Here is a 4,979-nt window from a genome sequence, read left to right as displayed (position 1 = left end):
GCCTCACTATGCAGTTCAGGCTGGACTGGAACTCACTATGTAGCCCAGGCTGGCCTGGAACTCACAGCAATCCTCCTGGCTCAGCCTCCCAGGTGCTAGGATTACAAGTGTGTCACACCACACCTGGCCCTCATACGTGACATTTTATCTTTAACAGATTCTTTTTTTTTTTTTTTTTCTGACTGACAGGTTCTTTTTTGTAAAACATATGTAACACAAAATTTACTATTTTTATTATTTTTAAGTAGATAGTTCAATGGCATTAAGTACTTTTACACTGTTTTATATATATTACCACCACTCGTTTCTAGAACACTTTTATCTTCCCAGACTAAAGTCTGCAGCCATTAAACAGTAGCTCCCCATTTCCTTCTGTCAGCTCCAGGACACTTGCGGTCTACTCTCTGTGTCTATGAGTTTAACAGTTCTAGGAACCTCATATAAGGTAAATTACACACATTTTTCCTTTTGTGACTGGTTTATTTCACTTAGTATAATCTCATCAAGGTTTCTCTATGTTATAGCCTGTGTCAGAACTTTATTAAAACTGCATAATATGGCGCCAATGAGATAGCTCATCAGTCTAAAGTGCCTGCTTAGGCAAGCTTAGGCAAGTGCAGGGACCATGGTTTGATCCCCAGAATCACATGCCTCAGGGTGGGCTGAGCCAACCAAAAAAAAAAAAAAAAAAAGGATAGGATAAAAAGAAGAAAAGAAAACTGCATAATATGCTTCAGGCTAAATAACATTCCGTACATCTATTTTCCCACTGGTGCACGTTTAGTTGTCTTCAACTTTCGGCTACTATGAACAATGCTCCTGTGAGCGTTGGTTTTCACTGCTTCTGGTTCGTTTAGGCACATACCAGGGACGGAATTACTAGTAGTAGATCTGACTGGCAGATCTGTTGAACTAGCAGTAGAGCTAAATTAAACAATAAAATAAAATAAAAGAATACATCCAGTTTTGTTATTATTATTATTTTGATGATATATTTGGATTTGGACCAATGCCTTAGAGGTGAGCTATATGCCCAGCTTCCTCTCATCCTTTAAGATAAGATCTTGTCATCTCTAAATTGCTCAAGATGGGCTCAAAAGTGAGCCCTCTCATCTCAGCCTCCCAGAGTGCTGGAATTATAGGCATGCACCACCAAGTCTGTTTTTTGTTTGTTTGTTTGCTTGCTTGCTTGCTTGTTTTTAATCAAAAGCCACCCGTTGGCGAGATAGCTCAGCAAAGTAGGCGCCTTCTTTGGCACGCGCAGGGACCAGGGATTGATGGCGAAGGAATCTCCCTGGCTGGTGGCTCACGCCTGTAATCCCGGCACTCGGGAAGCTGAAAACAGGAGGATCACTACTAGTCCGAGCTGTATAGTAAGACCCTGTACCAAATACATAAAATGAAAAATGAATAAATAAATCAGAAGCCACCTCTCTCATTTCTATAAATTTGATATGATGGCGATTGATTTTGACTCAACTTATTAGGACACCAACATTCATTCTTGTGTCCACATATGGGATTTTTAGAAATCTTGGTGTACATTCATTAGACATTTCTTTAGGAAAAAAAAATCTGTTGGTGGTAAACTCAATTTTCATATATTTTTAAATGTGTTTTTCTTGGGGCCGGGGGAGATGGCTCAGTAGAATAAGCTCTTGCCTGGCAAGCGCAAGGGCCTAAGTTCAATCCCCAGTTCCAATAAAAAAATAAATGTCTTTTTCTCTTGAAAAGTGTATTTTTTTTTTCTGGGCATGTAGTCTCTTGTTTGCAAATTATTCTCCAAGACACTGAACATTTCAATGTGTTCTGACGGATGCGAATGTTCTGCAATCAGTTCAACGCGTTCTGAATGTTCTGAATCATTCCAGTGTGTTCCGCTTCCCACCGCGGAAAGGTGCTACCAGTGCAGTTGCCGAACCACTGTGCTGGTAGATGCAGCTCAGCCCCACTCTTCTTCAATGGCCCATGCTGTCTCTAGCCTTTGAAATTCTTTGTCTCCACTGTTCTGTAGTTTCATGAGATATATCTAGAAGTGAGCTTCTATCTACTTATTCCTTATCCATTCTTCTTACCATTTTGAAGATTTTTATTTTTCATCAATTCTTGAACATATTACATTTTCATTCCCAGTTTTAGCACAGCAATTTTCTCTTCAAGTGTTGAAAATTTGGTTTTAGTAGTTATATACTTTTTTGGGCATTTTTTTTTTTTCCAGCACTGGGGATTGAACTCAGGACCCTGTGCTTGCCAGGCAAGCACTTATTCTACTGAGCTATTTCCCCAGGCCTTATGTGGGCATTTTTATAGCCTCTTGTTCCTTGCTTATTGTTTTATTCCTTAATCTTTTATTTATTTAAATGCTTCACAATAGCTTTTTTAACTTCTTTATCTGAACCTTCCAAATTCCTAAGTTCTTAAAAATTTAGATGTGTTCTTATTCCTGCTGTTTCTCTCTCATGGTGGCTTGAATCCTTGTCTATTTAGTAATGTTTTGTGAGTTTAAATTTGACTGTATTTAATTCAGTAGGCTACATTGAAAGTGTTTCCCTCCAAAAAAGATCTAATTTTGCTTCTATTGAGATCACTTCTACAAAGAATATTAATGTAGGGTCATTGAATTTTTTTTTCTTATTTTTTATTGACTTAACCAGAGAGAAAGTAAAAAAATCTCAACCATAGCCTGACATGGGAGCAAGTCTCACATGAAAGGGTTGGGGAGATAGGTCAGTAGAATAAGTGCCTGCCTGGCAAGCACAGGATCCTGAGTTCAACCCCCGGTACTGTAAATAAATAAATAAATAATAAAAAATAAAAAGTTTCCCATGGAAACTGATGCTTTTGCTAATTTTAACATCTGGTATGGCAGCTACACAGGTTTCCGATAGATTCCCTTTGAGAGCTGGTGGAGTTTTTCATTCCAAATAAGAATGTATCCACCTGGACATGGTGACACACACCTGTAATCCCAGCACCCAGAAGGTTGAGACAGGAGGATCACTGAGAGTTTGAGACCAGCCTGGGGGCTACAAAAACTGTGCACAAGGCCACCCTGAATGGCATAGTGAGACCCTGGCTAAAAAAAAAGAAAGAAAGGAATGTAGTCACTTTAAGGATTGAAACTTCACAGGAAAGATGCAGTTTGAATATGACCAAAACTCATTAAGGAATAATCACCAGCCAGTGTGTAATGATTGAGAGGTGGTAGCCTTTAAGAAATGCTTTGGTCATTAAAAGAAATTAATGCAGTTCTCACAGGCCTAGATTTGTTCCTGGGACAGCAGGATGTGACCAAGTGACCCTGTTCACCTCCCCTGTGTGTGCCTGCTTGCCCTTCTGCTTCTGCCTTGAGTTGAAGCAGCACAACGCACTCATCAGAAGCCAAGAGGATTCAGTGCCTGCCTTGGACTTCCCAGCCCCCAGGACTGTGAGCCAAAATAAACCTCTTTTATTTATAAATGAACCAGTCTGGCTGTTCTGTTATAACAGACACAACAGATACAGTACAGAAAAGAGTTTGAGACCAGGGATGAGTCCCGTGTTCAGCACTCCTATCCTCAGAGGCCCCATGACTAACCTCATAACTTCTGCTCAGGCCCAGAGCTCTAGGTTTCTAGTGAGTTAACATGTTCATTTACTTCTTGGTTGGTATTATTTTATCTCACTAGTTCCAAGAGGATTCCCTTGGAGAAGTAATCTTTATTTTCTTAGGACCTTACTAAGGAACTTAAAATATATTTGTAATGTTTTGTACAGCATTCAAGTGCTCTTCCTTGGACACTTTTGAGAATATCAAGTCTACTATGTTACTAGAAGAGAGTTTTAAGTGAACAAAAGAATGTAATTATGGTACATATTATCTTATGATCTTTTTTTTCACTTGATGAACACCTTTGTATTAAATGATGTCCACTGCATCATTTAATGGGTACACTGTATTTTACCATGTAAATTATTCATCCTGTTTTCTAGGGTTCCTGCAGAAGTGGGTGCATTTGCATGCAAATGTATAGTGCTGAGGCTTGAGCCTTTGTCCTGAGTTATATCCTCAGCTCCATTTTTATTTTATTTTTTATTTTTAGACAAAATCTTACTAAACTGCCCAGGCTGGGCTTGAACTTGCAATCCTGCCTCACTTTCCCAGAATGCAGGGATTATAGGGATGTACCACCATGGAAGGTCGTCTTGTTTTTTCTCTAGGACAAGCAACACACTTCAGTGCCTATCCTAACTAAACATCACAGGCATCGTGTTCTTTCTTATGTTACTGTGTTCCTCAATATCTCCAAGGCCTCTGGCTGCCTGAGAACTGCCCAAGAGGGGCCCAGCCCCAGGGGTCACTGGCCCAGAGTGATGCAGGCAACTCAGCCTTGGTGGCAGCATTATTTTTTGATCACAGATTGTGATCAAAATATATAGTGACTGTGCTACGGCTTGTGTCTAGTGGTGACCCCCAAAACCGCATGTCATGAGGCAGACTTCTAGAGTTTGTGATTACGTCATGATCCACTGGGATTATGGGTGTGAGTGCCTCACCCAGCCTGGGGCACATAGCCTGAATGCAATTTAAGGGAGACAGCCTTGCTCTCTGTAGCCATGGTTGCTGTCGCTCCTCCCTTTTACTCTTACTGTTTTGCTGCCTTCCACCGCCATGAACTGCTGCCCTCTGCCATGTGCCACTCTGCCTTGGAGCCAGCTGAGTATGGACTGAGACTTCCAATAACTGTGAGCTAAATAAACCTTTCCTTCCTTCATTTTGCATGTCAGGTATTTGTCCCAGCAATGAGAGAAGAGTAACTGAGACAGATTTTTTTTTTTTTTTTTCAGAACCAGGGATTAAGACAGAATTTTTTAAAGCTTATCACAGTAAAAAAAATACTGCCATGAATCCCTCCTGGCTTCAGTTACACTTATCCAATCATTCTTGCCACTTTCTGAAGTCATTCTGGAAGTCTTCACTCATGGGTGTTTTTATATAT

At 40.2% G+C, this 4,979-nt stretch overlaps 1 pseudogene; it reads left to right on the top strand.

Annotated features, from left to right (window-relative positions):
* Positions 1–4,979, top strand: part of LOC101563917 — a 7,940-nt pseudogene that overhangs the window by 789 nt on the left and 2,172 nt on the right.

Source organism: Octodon degus, unplaced genomic scaffold (assembly GCF_000260255.1).
Source record: "Octodon degus isolate 3935 unplaced genomic scaffold, OctDeg1.0 scaffold00307, whole genome shotgun sequence".
In the NCBI taxonomy this organism is placed as follows: Eukaryota; Metazoa; Chordata; class Mammalia; order Rodentia; family Octodontidae; genus Octodon; species Octodon degus.
Note: the sequence above shows the minus strand (reverse complement) of the source record. Positions and strands in the feature narration are given on the sequence as shown.